The sequence below is a fragment of the Nilaparvata lugens genome, chromosome 13, assembly GCF_014356525.2.
Source record: "Nilaparvata lugens isolate BPH chromosome 13, ASM1435652v1, whole genome shotgun sequence".
Lineage (NCBI taxonomy): Eukaryota > Metazoa > Arthropoda > Insecta > Hemiptera > Delphacidae > Nilaparvata > Nilaparvata lugens.
In genome coordinates, this window is record NC_052516.1 from 17,177,301 (window position 1) to 17,193,387 (window position 16,087).

Below are 16,087 nucleotides of genomic sequence, written 5' to 3' on the forward strand. Positions count from 1 at the left end.
TACTTTATAAAGTTTTTAAAAGTTTCAAAAGTTTGTGTGTTCGAAAAGATTCTTGCTAGAAGCCGGTGAACAGCAGTGTAAGACGTGGAAATTTTGAAAACAAATTCGGACTTTTTCCGAAAAAGTGATAGTCTCCAAGTGTATTAGATAAGCATTATCAAGTGCAGTAAGACTACAATATACTATGAGCTATGTAGTTATAAAGTAACTGATGTAAGGATACATTATTCGCTTATGATAATACTTATAGGTTACTCCGACAAGTTTTATTTGAGTTTGAACAGTTCTGAAACTTTACTATGAAGTGACCGGCATATATAAGTGGCTCGTGAAGACTTGGAAAATGGAAAGTTTATTAAAAACTTGATCAGATAAAACTAGAAAACTGTTTCGGAAATTTGAAAGAATACTACTAGAAAATTTGAAACTCCAGTAAGTCACCAGTGATACAGTGATAGCGGCCTTATCAATGGATTGCATCATCAGTTTTCTTTAAGGTTAGTATCATTTTTTTTCTAAATTTGTTAGTAATTCAGTATATTCCGTCAATCACCGGCAGTCGCCAAACAGTGACGAAGTCAAAGTTTATACAATAAAACAATAAAAACCACAATTAACTTTAATTGGCTGCAGATAGTTTGTTTCATGTGGGTCTGTAGATGGTCTGCCACTCCAAAATATCTTCTATTTGTAAAATAGAATTATAGTACCCTTTAAAATTAATAAAACAATAATATAAATTCTAACGTAACTACTAGTTTCGGCGAATTAATACATCTTCTATTTGATTTGCTTGATTTGTATTCAGCTTAATTTGATATTTGAATTCGATACGATATAAAATCCATTCTATCGATAAAGTTTTTTTGAAAGTTGATAATAGTTTGAATTTGGAATAAAATAGATTCCAGGTTAGTTTAAATCTATATGAGAACAATCAAGGGGAGTTTCCCATGTATTGTTTAATACCAACTTCTGTATATTCTAGATAAATGCTATCTTGTGATAAACTGATAACGTGAGTAAATAGTGTTAATCTGGAGTCCTCCTGGTATTTCATTGAATGGAAAACTACTTAAGATTTTATATTATCCTCATAATAGACAATATTGGTTGAAAACAAAAGAGCTGATGGTATGGGGAATACTCACAGTTCAAAGTAGTAGAATTCTACTAGACAAAAATAATAATATTATTATCTTGTCTTCTGAATGATATGAATTCTACCAACATATTATGTCTGTTTAACCGAGAATAACTCATCGAAACTTGTCCCTTCAAATAGTCATTAAAAAATTCCACATTCTCCTAATAATGTTTATAAAAGGGAATTTTACTACTAGGGAATTACTAGTATTGAATAGCGCTCTGAACCCTTGTGAGTCGAATTAATAAGAGTTATTCAAAGTGTATATCTATGTGTCACATCAGAAAATCTATATCAAAAGAGTAGTTTTTCTCAACCACTTGATTGAGACAAAGTTTGATGTTAAATGTAAATAATGTTATATTCTAATGAATAAAAACCATGAGTAGTAAAAAGTGAATTTTATTTTACATTTTTGAGTACTAAGTACTAAATCTATATCAAAAGAGTAGTTTTTCCCAACCACTTGAGACAAATTTTGCTGTTAAATATAAATAATGTTATATTCTAATAAATAAAAACAATGAGTAGTAAAAAGTGAATTTTATTTCACAGTTTTGAGCACTAAGTACTAAATCTATATCAAAAGAGTAGTTTTTCTCAACCACTTGAGACAAATTTTGATTTTAAATGTAAATAATGTTATATTCTAATGAATAAAAACAATGAGTAGTAAATAGTGAATTTTATTTCACAGTTTTGAGTACTAAGTACTAAATCTATATCAAAAGAGTAGTTTTTCTCAACCACTTGATTGAGACAAATTTTGATGTTAAATGTAAATAATGTTATATTCTAATGAATAAAAACAATGAGTAGTAAATAGTGAATTTTATTTCACAGTTTTGAGTACTAAGTACTAAATCTATATCAAAAGAGTAGTTTTTCTCAACCACTTGATTGAGACAAATTTTGATGTTAAATGTAAATAATGTTATATTCTAATGAATAAAAACAATGAGTGAATTTTAACAAATAGTGAATTTTATTTTACAGTTTTGAGCACTAAGTAGAAGGAATTTTGTTATCAAATCGGATCTTAATCTTTCTAAATTCAAAATTAATTGTTTCAAGTGTTTGTGTTTTGTTCCAATGTGGAAATTAGTGAAGAATTGGAAAGTCGCACTTAACCTTTATTTGGACAATTTATTTTATAAAATTGGGATGAAAAGAAGTTTTGGACTGTAGTCGGTTTCTTTGCTCTTAAGTTGATTATAAATGATAAATAAATAAATTATAAGAATCAATAATACATAATATAATAAAGGAAAGAATTGGCTACTTATACATGTACGGGATAACAAATTCACGAATGACGCATCATCACGTCTGAACTACTCAACTGATTAACTTGAAATTTTGCATATTGATTCTTAATTTACCGAGGATAGTTATAGACCTATTTAAAAATCCTCAAAATTTTAGTTGGTCAAGTTTTTAGTGCGTCAAGATTCCATGGGGATCTATTTAAAAATCTTCAAGATTTCAGTAGGTCAAGTTTTTAGTGCGTCAAGTTTTCAATTAGACCTATCCGGACCTGCTAGTAATAAATAGTTTAAATAATACTATTAAAAACTACGGAGGAAACATTAATGAGTTCATAATACAACTAATAAAACTTCTCATTCACTTGTAGGCTACTGACAGAGACAAGAAATATAGTAACTTATGCTTATCCTTTATCTATGCTACTGATAAGCTAACCTACTCCAGAATTCATTAATTTATTATCAGCTAAACAAATTAATGTATTTATAATACATTGTGTTCTTCCCAGGGTAGTTTAACAAATACCCCCCGATTTCCTGAGCATAATGTTGTCAATGATTCAATGGGACTTGAATCAAAGACGAGAGTGAGACAGAGAAAAAAGTGAGAGAGAAAGAGTGATTGAGTGAGAGAGTGCAAAAGAATTGCTTCGTAACATTGACCCACTGTCTACAGATATACGGTGTAGATATATGAACTTGAGACTACATCCTACAGATATAATATACTGTACTAGACTAGAGACTACAAAGCTATATAAGAGTGCAGAAGTCCGCTAACCTGTTCTGCCTCTTTAATTTATAACAAACCGAATAAAGTTTAACTGTTTTGAACAGTTTGAATGAAGTTTAACTGTAGTCTTCAGATTACTGTTTGATTGAATGAATTTGACGCAAAATACGGGATAGCTGTATCGAATTTTACCTATAAATCTATATAAGTTTGCTAATCAAAGTGAGAGACAACGATAACATAAAATAATTTATACGCTTGAGAACTTATATTAGTTCTTGATAATTATAGCTGGACTTGTAAATACAGTTCACAAGGCTTTCATACACTCTGAATCACGTATTGTGACACAGATCGAAGACTATTGAACCTATTTAAACCTATGTTAAACCTAGGTTTAGCAGATCTGTTTAGTTAGTCTATGATTGTGATTATTCGGCTCTGTATTCATTCCCGAATCTCTAAGTACTTTTAAATCGTTTTTTCTGCTCCAAGATAAACTTCCACTTCCACTCCACCATTATTCTCAATTATTATTCTCAATTCTGTGGATAGCTGGCAGAAGTTGGAACACTTCAATCAAAGATGATGGTTTCTCGATCCATTCCGAGCTGTGATGTACTTTTTCTATGTATTTCACACGAAATTCAGTCAAATATTTAAGTAAATAATCAAATTTGTTTACTTACTGACTGTAGTATTTTCGAATGTAATATCATAGAGAAACAATAGCGTAAGTAGATATCCCATGGTATAGAGAATTTATGTCGCAACTTTTACTGTTATCTCAAGCCGATTACTGTCAATTATTGTCAATTTTTACTGTTTTGTTGGGGTGATAGTGTATGAACGGCACAATTTGAGAGACTACCAGCGTCACACAGCTGCATGGAAAGATCTACTTGAACTATCGGCTTGGGATAACAGTAAAAGTTGCGACATAAACGCCCTATACCATGGGATATCTACTTATGCTATCGTTTCTCTATGGTAATATTAAACTGGAATATTTGACTACATGTCGTGTGAAATATATGGAAAAAGTGTGTTACATTTCAATTCTTTTTTCGGGAGTTTTAGGATGGTATTTTGTTGAAATTGATTACATTTTTCCGAACTACCACCCTAGCAAGGGTACAAGACTCACTTTTCTTATCAAATCTAATAATAATTCATTCCACTTTTTTACAGAAATTAAAACAACTTTACGAGGGGAACGGATTTCTCTCCTTCACTCTTCTTTACTTCTTCTCCATCATCTTCCCCTTCTTGTTCTTCTTCTTCTTCTCCTCCTTCTTCTCTCTCTCTCACTCCCTTTCTCTCTAACCTGAGAGATCAACAGGTTTGTCAGCTCATTGAGGTCTCCCATCCGCACTGAGCAGTAGCCACCGTTTCCTCTGACATTTATTTTTATTATTTTTCTCGTCTGAATTTGATTCCATCCGCTACCTCGGCAAGATTCGCGTCTACAGCCGACAATTTCTTCACCACCTCCTGTTTGTTCTTCATCTTTTTGTTCTACTTGTTCCTTTATTTTTTCTTGCTCTTCTTGTTTTTCTTGTTCTGCTACTTATAAATTCTTAATCTTCTCTAAATATATTTACTTCCCTTTACTAACATCATTCCTCTACCCTTGACTTGAATCTTCTCACCTCTCGTAAACTTCATACTCATCTCCTATTTTTATTTTTTCTTCTTCTTATTTTCTCCCCTCCTCCTCCTCCTCCTCCTCCTCCTCCTCCTCCTCCTCCTCCTCCTCCACCTCCTCCTCCTCCTTATCCTCCTCCTTCTTCTTCTCCTCCTCATCTTCATTCTCCTTATCTTCTTGTAAAATTCTTGTTCACTCTGGCCTTTTCTCACTCTTGCCACTATGTCTTTCTCCTCTTCTATTCTTTCTCTTTTCTCTTCCTCTCCTCCATCTTTCCAAAGTTTTCCCTTTATGTTTTTCCATATTTGATCCTCCTCCTCTTACTCCTTCTTCACCTCCACCTCCTTCTCCTCCTCCTGCTATTCCTCCTCGTCCTCTTCCTCCTCCTCCTCCTCCTCCTCCTCCTCCTCCTCCTTCTTCTTCTCCTCTTTCTCCTCTTCCTCCTCTTTCTCCTCATAATCTACAAAGTATTTTCCTCCACAACTCACACCTCTTTCTTCCCTTATTCCCCTTCACATTATCTCTTTTCCTCTTCTTCTCTTCTTCTCTAGACTTTTTCACCTCAGAGAAGTTCTTTAGCTCTACATTTTTTCTTAATTTCTTGCTATTTAGCATTAATGCTATTAATTACAAAATGCTTATCAATTTTTTATAATTTCCGCTGCAACCTCAAAAATTCTATTCCTTCACGTGATTCGTACAAAGCTTTCAGCATTTTTCTGTCCTCTCTTTCACATCCCTTTTCCTTCTTCTGTTTCTTCATCGTCTATTCTTCTCTCCATTCTCTTCTTCTTCTTCCTTTACTTCTTCTTCTCACTCTTCTTCTTCTTCCTCTTCTTCTTCTACCTATTCTCCTCCATCCCATCATCTTCTCCTTCTCCTTCCTCTTTCTCTAGTTCCACTTCTAATACGTTCTTCTTCTCCTCCTATCTTCTTCTTCTCCTTCTTCTTCTTCTTCTTCGCCTTCTTCTCCTTCTTCTTGTTCTTCTTCTTCATCTTCTTCTTCATAATTTTCGTTTCTTGTTCTCCTTCTCCCTCTTCTCCTCCATCTTCTTCATCTTCTTCTCCTTCCAACTGTTTCCGCTGATCCGGGCAAGCGTGGGAATTGCTTCCTTTTGGAAATTAGTTGACCAACGGTTTAGCAGTTTCAAGAGAGAGACTGTTCACTTCCTTTCTGAGATGCTATAGATTATTGGCAATTATAGCCTGATTTTGATAGCTGAGCTGGTAGAAAAAGATACCGAATGAGTGTAACTCGATGAGAGAATACTGTTGGACAGGATACGAATATTCACTGTGCAAATAATGTCAATTCAAATTTGTTGATTGAATATAAATTTATCAACTTTATCAAGTGAAGCTTTAATTCCTGATTTCTATAATACATTCATGATCTTCTGAGCAGAAAAGGGTAGAAAAATAAAACTATCGGTTGTTATGAGAGTGTTTTTGATTGATTGATTGAGTACTTTATTTATGTAGATTACAATATATACTGGCTTATACACTTATATACAATAGCTTACAATATACAATACAGCAAAATTATAGATGAATTTACATAATATAGACTAAGAAAATAATTATTGAACTGTATATGATATGAAAAAGCAATTTGTAATATAATAACTATAGATAATAATTAAATTGTTATGCATCTACATAAATTGGCGGAGCTTTGGACATATCAATGTCCATTCTTCGGAAAGAATATTAGAAATATCCTCCCCACTAACTCTCTACCAAAAGTTGACCAACGGTTTAGCAGTTTCAGGAGAGAGACTGTTCACTTCCTTTCTGAGATGCTATAGATTATTGGCAATTATAGCCTGATTTTGATAGCTGAGCTGGTAGAAAAAGATACCGAATGAGTGTAACTCGATGAGAGAATACTGTTGGACAGGATACAAATATTCACTGTGGAAATAATGTCAATTCAAATTTGTTGATTGAATATAAATTTATCAAATTTTTCAAGTGAAGCTTTAATCCCTGATTTCTATAATACATTCATGATCTTCTGAGCAGAAAAGGGTAGAAAAATAAAACTATTGGTTGTTATGAGAGTGTTTTTGATTGATTGATTGAGTACTTTATTTATGTAGATTACAATATATACTGGCTTATACACTTATATACAATAGCTTACAATATACAATACAGCAAAATTATAGATGAATTTACATAATATAGACTAAGAAAATAATTATTGAACTGTATATGATATGAAAAAGCAATTTGTAATATAATAACTATAGATAATAATTAAATTGTTATGCATCTACATAAATTGGCGGAGCTTTGGACATATCAATGTCCATTCTTCGGAAAGAATATTAGAAATATCCTCCCCACTAACTCTCTACCAAAAAGTAAGCGTTTACATACAGTAAGTGTTTACATACTGGCAGAATTAACATGTGATGTGTGCTTACTTACATGTGAACCAATAGTATTTCTCCAACCCTGCAGAACAGACCTTACATGTCCACAAAAATGTGTAGTAAATCTCAACTTATCATACAATTATTGAAGTCGAATTTTAGTATATCAATCTAGGATTATTTAAAATTAGTCTAGGATGTCTCAATTTGAATAGAAGAAACCAATGCACCTAAAATACATGTATTCTAGGTACATTAGAAGAAACCATAGATTGAAAGATTGATTTATTTATCACATGCCAGGTCTTGAAAAACCTATTGCATTTATAACATTACAACACTGCGAAATTACAAAATGATGATAAATTAATAAATAAAAATATCATTCTAAATGTACAAAAGAAGAAATTATAAGTAGAATAGTTGAAAAATATTAAAGTTGGACAAAAAAAGCATAAACTCATTACAATTGAAAAATATTAAGATTCATATGATGAAGAATGAAGAACATTGTTGAAACAAATCAAAGAAGAATATTAACAATAAAAAAGTAAAAGAAGAAAGATAGCAAAGATAGATTATGCTATCAGCTAATTTTATATTGAATTTGACCATTTTAGTACTCTAATGAAGCCGCTACAAATTTATAAAATTGAAAATTTGAAGAATAATGTTGAATCTTCCACCATTATTATTTCGGTAACAAAGCATTTTAGGACTCATGTTTACTGCAACTTTTTTCTTATAACGTATTTCATTAGAGCTACTTGATTTTTTATATATATAATATAATATATATATATATATATAATATATATATATATATATATTATATATATATACACGTTTTTAAGTGTTTTCAATCTATTTATATATTTTTTTAATTTATATATATATATAATAAAAAAAACAGGAGACATGATATAAATAGATTGAAAACACTTAAAACTTACATTAGAAATGGGGGAAATTTTCGGAGACTGTGTCTCCTTTCTCAACCGAGAAGACTGCAGTTTTGAATCCAACGGTTGTGTGACCACAGAGTACACACGGAGCCTCAATTGTAGCAGCAGAACCACATTATACATTATACATATAAACCACATATATATATATATATATTCTATACTTGTATATTGATATTGATATCTTTGCAAGATATTTATCTCGGGCCACTCCCGTGTTTCGGATGGACACGTTAAGTCGTCGGTCCCGGCTGCCTGAAAAGCAGTCGTTAGGTCATGTCAGAGGCCCTGAAATTGATCAGTTGCGACCTGAAAACTCTGACACCAGACCTGAGCCAGCCAGTCACTCGATATTATTATTAATTGATTTGTTAGTTGAAAAATAATCCCATAGTATCCTTTTTTCAAACACTTTTTAATACAAAAACAACTTGTTCCGGATGTTCATTTTCAAATGTATTGAACATCTAAAACTAGTTGTTTTTTAATAAAACGTTTTTTAAAAAAGTTTACTATAGGATCATTAGGTAACTTTTTTATTTATTTTAATGTAAGGATGTAACCACTCATGAAGTTTGTCGGTTCATTTTAGAAACACTCTGTATAAAATGATGCTCTAAAATTATAAAAATACGTTTCTGGACCTCATTTCACTTCAACGCTTCTTCAACAATTTTATTTGAGGAAAATTCAAAGTCCAAGCTGGAACATTGCAGATTTCTTCCAATAAAGTTCATTATGAAAAGTGAATAGTTGTCGGTATTGTTCTATTTTCTAATAGTAAGCAATAATTATTGTTGGAAATCAATTGAAATTCACAGCTATTGTTTGGAAAATCAAAACATCCATTCAAGCTGGATAGTCGGAGAGTATAGAATCATAGAGAAAGGATAAGCATAGAGTCTTTAGTACTCTATATTGCTTGTCTCTGATAGAATGTAACATTATGTAATATATGTAATAATGTAATAATATGTAATAATGTAACATATGTGTATATTGGAGTTTTCTAGCCATAATACAGTATAATGCTGGATTATAATTTTTAAGATTAACGAGAAATGTGTTCAGGCTTCTTCTCTGAAATGAGGAAAATCTAGAATAGGCTCTCGCTTCTTGCTAGAAAGTCGAGAGAATGCTAAAATCAAGAGAATGCAAAAATCAAGGCTTTATTTATTCACATTGTGTACAAATAATACCTAACATGAGGAAAGGCACAACAGGCTCATGCCCAAAACTGTCCCATTTCCAATTTATACTATACTGTCCAAATCAAAATGTTGGTTATGTCACATTCACTTTTTAAAATACAATTTACGCACTTCAATACTCAGATAAACGAGTAAATTTTGAATCAAATAGGTACTATTAGCGTCTAAAATAAAAAATCTAGAACAGTATCTTAGTAATTATTCAAAAAGTCTAAATTTTGAATGAAACTAGAAATTTTTGAGCTAAAAACTTGACACTTTACAGAAAACTCCAGCTGTTTTATGAAAATACAGTACAGTTGACTCTGATTTATAGGATGTCATTCGGTTGATGAAATATTCCGATATCAAATTCACCAATTAACAACAGTGTTACAAGAAATAAATATATAATTGGAGTTTTTACAAAGATACGGGAAATTCATAAAAAATACTCTCATCAAATATATATTATAGTATTATTTACTTCAATTATAACCGGTTAGATAAGGTGTATAAATTGTACTTTGCTATAGTGAGGTCCACGTTATAAAGGCAGTGTTTGATTAGCAATGGTGTTGCTATCATTGTCTATCATTCAATAAAGCGGATAGCGCTATTTCTTTCTCGCTTTGCTCTGTTTGGTCGACTTCTGTACTCTGTACTGATATTCACTTTAATCTGTCAGCTCCTCTCATTTTAAACATCAATGCTTTCAATCCAAATGATGCTGACAGATTCTAGTGACTCTCAATTTATATTCAAACTGTCAGTATACCTGATTTCTAACACCAATCCTCCCAATCTAACTAGAGCTGACAGTTTCTAGTGATTCTCACCACTCTCTATCCTCCCCATCAGAGGCCTCCCTGTCAGATGTAGGCGTGAGAGTGCGCATGCGTGTGCATACGTAAGTGGTGGTTCGCTACAAACCGTCAGCATTAATCTAATGAGAAACGTTGGTGTTATTCATAAGATATTGACAGTAAAGAGTGGATCTCTCTCTAGAGGGAGGACCGACCTTGAATTACACTGTATCTATAGATATTTATTAATCTGTATAGATATATATTGTGGCTTGCACTCTGTCTATTACTGTAGCTTGAAACATCTATAGTTACATATCTGTATGTCTGTATAGCTATATAGCTGCATCTGTAGATATAGAGTAGTACGTTATTATCGACGTTCACAATAGACATAGACAGAGATAAAACTGAAGTAAGAGAGCTGGGAAATGTTACTAGAGGGTGACTGTTTGTCCATGGGAGATTGTGATTTGGGAAAGAGGGAGTGTGAGTGAGAAAGGAAGAGAGGAAGAGATAGAGTGAGTAGCTGTGAGAGAGAGTAGGATGAGAGTGGAAATGAGATAGTGAGTGAAGAGTAAAACAGGATTGAAAGAGAAGTGTAGTAGTCGTAGTAATGAGAGAAAAGGGAGAAAAGAGAAAGAGAGAGAAAGGAAGAGAGGAAGTGATAGAGTGTGTAGAATGAGTGTGGAAATGAGATAGTGAGTGAAGAGTAAAACAGAATTGAAAGAGATGTGTAGTAGTCGTAGTAATGAGAGAAAAGGGAGAAAAGAGAAAGAGAGAGAAAGGAAGAGAGGAAGTGATAGAGTGAGTAACTGTGAGAGACAGTAGAATGACAGTGGAAATGAGATAGTGAATGAAGAGTAAAAGCAGAATTGAGATAGAAGTGTAGTAGTCGTAGAAATAAAAGAGAAGGGAGAAAAAAGAAAGAGAGGGAAGAGAGGCAATGATTGAGTTTAGTGGTTGATGGAGGAAGAGCGTGAAAACAAATGAGAGAGAAAGAGAGGAAGGGAGGAGTTGAAGAATAAGAGATTGGAAAAACGAGAAAAGTTGAAAATTGAATAGGGAATTGTAAGAAGGTATTCAGTATCTCAATATATTTGTTGGAAGCGGGGGGAGTCTGAGAAGTCTATTGAATAACAGAATTCAAACATTTTGAAATTGATAAGGTTGTGATAGTCAGAATTATAAATAATCTTACAAATAATACAACGTAGTGCATTTTGTACTGAGATCGTTTATAATACAAGACGATCTTCCAATATCATTCTGATATGTGTTATTATGCAATTTAATAAATAAATGAAAATAAAATAAATAAGTTATTGGTTTTGAATGAAATACTTCAAAATGTCACAACCACTTATCAGCCACTAATCAGCGTGAGGTTGAAGAAGGCGTTTGTTTCTTCTGCTAATAACACCCCACTCCCACGATAACTCTTTTGTACTATACAGTATTCAATGAAATTCTCAAAAAATCTATGAAAAGAGACCCCTAGGCCCTAGGCTCCCAAAATAAATAAATACATTTTATTTTTCACAAAGCGCCATACAACTTTTAAGATAGTTTGAAGAAAAAATTAAACACAAAATAGAATAGGCTACGAAAATAGAACACAAAAGCACGTTCAAAAGAACAGAGAACTTTTTTTCTTTTTTCTTATCAGTGACAACAGGTTGCACTTGTAACAGATCTCTCATCGTATCAAAATGAGCTTCCTCCATCTAATCACAAATCACCTGTACACAGAGCTCCCACATTACCGCGTGCTTCTGGGCATGAAACTTGATATATCTATATCAATACATACGAGAGTGAGGCATGATTAGTTCTCTATATCTATACATACACTCACAGAGGAGCTCATCCAATGCACCAATGCTACCCACTGGGGTTCACTTCAATCTGTCAGCTTTAGTTGAGCGGGAAGGGTTTGTGATAGTCATGAGGAATGCTGACAGTGGAAAGTGAAATTTCACTCTACCCTGAATAATAACGCTGCAGTTTGAGTAGCGGATGACGAAAGCCACAAGTTTTATGGGCGTTTTCTAGGGGAGAGGTTTTTTGATCGGTCGGGGGGGGGGGTGTGATGATGATGATGATGATGATGATGATGATGATGATGATGATGACGATAATGACGGTGGATGAGTGAAGGGAAACTGCTCACTATGATTTGCCACTTGTAAAAAATGTTCACTACTACTGTAGTGGAAACTTGGAAAGAGCTAAACTACTGTAGGTAGTCCACCTTTTGTTTCCAAGCGTCCTTGGTTTTCTGAAAGCTGATATGTTTTCAATAACTGCTATTTCTCAAGCCAATAATGTAACGATAAAATGGGTTTCCTCACGTTTCTCTGAAAACTCAACGGTGATTTCCCTCACTGTTGCAAGGCTGTCCCCAAGGCTAATAAATATGCTATAGCAGAGACAAACTATGGCTATAGTAATGTCCACGTTATAATGGCAGTGTTTGATTAGCAATGGTATTGCTATCCTTATCTATCATTCAACAAAGCGGATAGCACTATTTCTTTCTCGCTTTGCTCTGTTGCCAGATCTTCTTTCAACAAGTTAGAATTAATAAGTAATTAACAAAATATTTAATCTTAACCCTAAAGAGACACATTGGGGTGTTTCACACCCCAGGGATTTTTTTTCTGTTCTGCAGTTGACTATATCAAAAAGATGGGAATTTATGCCCAGTCTAAATTCGGTTGTAGTATTGTCAACTACTCTCCATCACTTCCAGTCAGTAATAGCATTCTACAAGGTCACCAGCTCATCTTGTTGTTCTTCGTTTGGGGTGTCTAACACCCCAGAGTGTCATTTACGTAGGACTTTTATCAAACACTTTTATTACAAAGATTTACTTGTATTGTCACTACAAATGTGGTATTGGATGATGGATCAGATTGGAATAAATGCTATGATTCTCTACAACTTGAGATTCAAAACAATAAAATGAAGAGACGTGAGTTTTTGATGAAGTTGTCATTGGCAATGATCAAGCCATTCGTTCAAACCGGATTAGGAGCTCCAACACTTAGGCGGAACATACGTACTTCTAAAATTAGTGTAAATATTGATAAGCAGTGCTTTACTTTTGATTTCTGTATGCACTTGGAACAAAAATGATTAAGAAATGATGAAGTATGGTCCAAGTACTTATTTTTTCATATTTTTCAAAGAAAAATGCAAAATTAAATTGGGGTGTTCAACACCCCAGTGTGTCTACTGCGTTAGCATAAAGTAAGTGTGTCTCTGTAGGGTTAATAAGGAAATTCATTATGAAATTATTTAAGAATATATTCTCTTGCATATTCTCTAAAATATAATTGATTATTTTAGACGAGAATGAGCAGTTAATATTACATCAATTAACCTGTATCGGCAACCGTCTATAGAAGGCATTGACAAGACAGAGGATCGGCAACGTTCTTCGCCTATCTTTCTTCACTGCCATTATAACGTGGACCTCACTATAGTAAATATGCTAGTGAATAACGTAAATGTGAAAGGCTAGTAGGCATAAATGTTCTAGGCTCTAATATACTATCCTTGGGCTGTTCCCGCCCTGGACAAGTATTATATGTTATTATTCAACTTTATTTATACTTTTTCCAGAAATATTACTACTTTTTCCTCAAACAATGAAAAATGATAACCCAGTTGTAAATATTTGCAGATAAGGTCTATAATTTCAATCAGGTACCGTACTTGTGGATGAGAATACTGCGTGAGGTCTACTGTTCACAGAACTACTAGTAATGGCAGTGTTTGATTAGCAATGATATTGCTATCCTTATCTATCATTCAACAAAGCGGAAGTGGAAGACCCCAAGTCTTCGGGGTGATTTACAGCATTTAATTGAGATTTTCGTTTGATAATAATTGAAAATAATAATGTTTAGATAAAATTATTCTCCTCGAATATATCTCAAGACTCAAAACTAGTCCTATGAGAAATATTCTCCTCATTGTTGTGAGGGTTTTCTAAATTTTCTGCATTGTTTCCTCATGACGTATGAAAATTTCCTCATATTGATATGAAAGGTATTGATGTTATTAATCAATAATCATATTGATTGTATCAGGGCTGCTTTGTTTTGAATTACTATAACCTTAATCCTTATTGAAAAGAAAGTGATATTGGAAATTGAATTTATTCCCCAAAAAACATCAATAAAACAAACTTTACAAACGTTCGATAATCAAATGCAAAAACAAACTTTAATAAAATAAACTTTACAAACTTTCGCCTTCTTAATATTGTCTTACCATCAATATTAATCATATTAATAAACTATGACTTCATCTAAAATGACCCAATATCAGGTCTAATAATAGAAACAATGAATTATTAATTATCGGTAGTCGATGGAGGAAGTAGAGATCAATACTATTCCACTGCCCTTACGTCGTCCCTGGAAGAAAAATGGTCTATTCAAGCTTCCTTTATCGACTAAATAATAGCCGATTAGTAGAGAATAAAAGTCGATAGTAGAGAATTCATGAATAATATCTAACATTTCTAGTCTTCAAATTTGTGTAAAAGAGAGAAATTTATGTATTTTACAGCCATGAGTCTTCATTGAACAAAAGCCTTTTAAAATGTCATGTGTCATCGTTGAACAAAAGCCTTTTTAAATTTCAGTGTTCCTGCAGTGTGTTTTCAATTCAAATTTCAATGAAAAGTGTTTCTCTTTCAAAAATTTCCATTTAGCTTTCCTGGAATGCTGTTTCTCAAGATTTGAAAATTCAGTCTATCCAATTTTTTTCTCGATTTCTTTATAATTTTACACCTACCTTTTCTCCTACAAATCACGTACCTGGCAGTTGAATTTCAAATTTAAATTATTACAAGTATCTTTTGAAAATTGTTCCTTTTTCAATTTATTGAGAACTTCTCCAAATTAAAAATTTGAAATCTTAAATGACTGCATAAAAATTTCTTACAGCTTCCAATGGAAAAAACTCTTCAAAGCATTCATAGATTTTCCCATTATTGAGGTTCCATTTGAAGTTCAGACTCATTTTTGAATGAATTTCCATCACAGAATACAACATGTATTCTGTATTCTGTGATTTCCATCCTACTCATCCTAGAATGAAAAATCATCAATACCATCAAAAATCAAAAGCTCCAATATAAATTTCAATTACGAGTCTGCAGTCTTGTATAACATTGTAACAGCTTTCCCAATGTATAGTTCATACTCTCTTTTATAAATTTCTCACAAACTTACCTAGGAGAAATTCCAATTATCATCCGAATATTTTCAATAGAAGTCCATTCCTCTCTTATACTTATTTCTATGTTATTCGATAATTAATTTCATCCAACGTCATTTTTCATCATTTTTATTATATTTTAAAACTTCATAATGTCCTTCCTTCAACGAATCATATTTCCTAGCATGGCAGTCTCCCAAATTTGAAGTTCTATTCTCAAATCTCACTCTCTAAATTGAACTGCCCCAGATATATTTTTTTATTTTAGTTAAATATTTCCCCTGTCCACCCTTTTACGAATAATCTTCCCTAACATGAAGGTCTCAAGAATGTAAAGTTGCATTTACAAATTCCACTCTCTAAATGAAACTCCCCCGAATTTATATACGGTATTTTAATTTTATCTAAAAATGTCATCTTTCCTTCCTTGTTCTAGCATGAAAGCTAGTATCTTCCTAGCATGAAAGTCTTCAAATTTTAAAATTATATTTATTTTTGAATTACTGGGAGTTCACCCCAGTAATTTGTAACAACTTCAAATCTGTAACAACTAATCTTTCTCCCCAATATCTTCTTCAGAGTGACTCATGTCTCCAGGACTAAAGTCAGTATCTCTTCTTTTAGACTCCAGACAGACTCACGTCTCCAGGACTAGGAGCAAACAACAATCCTGGAAGTCAGTTCCAGTCAGTCAGTATCTCTCCTCCA

At 32.8% G+C, this 16,087-nt stretch overlaps 1 protein-coding gene across 1 annotated transcript in view; it reads left to right on the forward strand.

Moving 5' to 3' along the window:
• Positions 1–371: 371 nt before the first annotated feature.
• The window catches only part of LOC111045554 (protein tramtrack, alpha isoform), a 106,790-nt gene continuing 91,074 nt past the window's right edge, over positions 372–16,087 (forward strand). The window contains exon 1 of the mRNA XM_039439947.1: positions 372–497. The gene's annotated coding sequence lies outside the window, so the exon portion shown is untranslated. The remainder of the gene's footprint in view (positions 498–16,087) is intronic.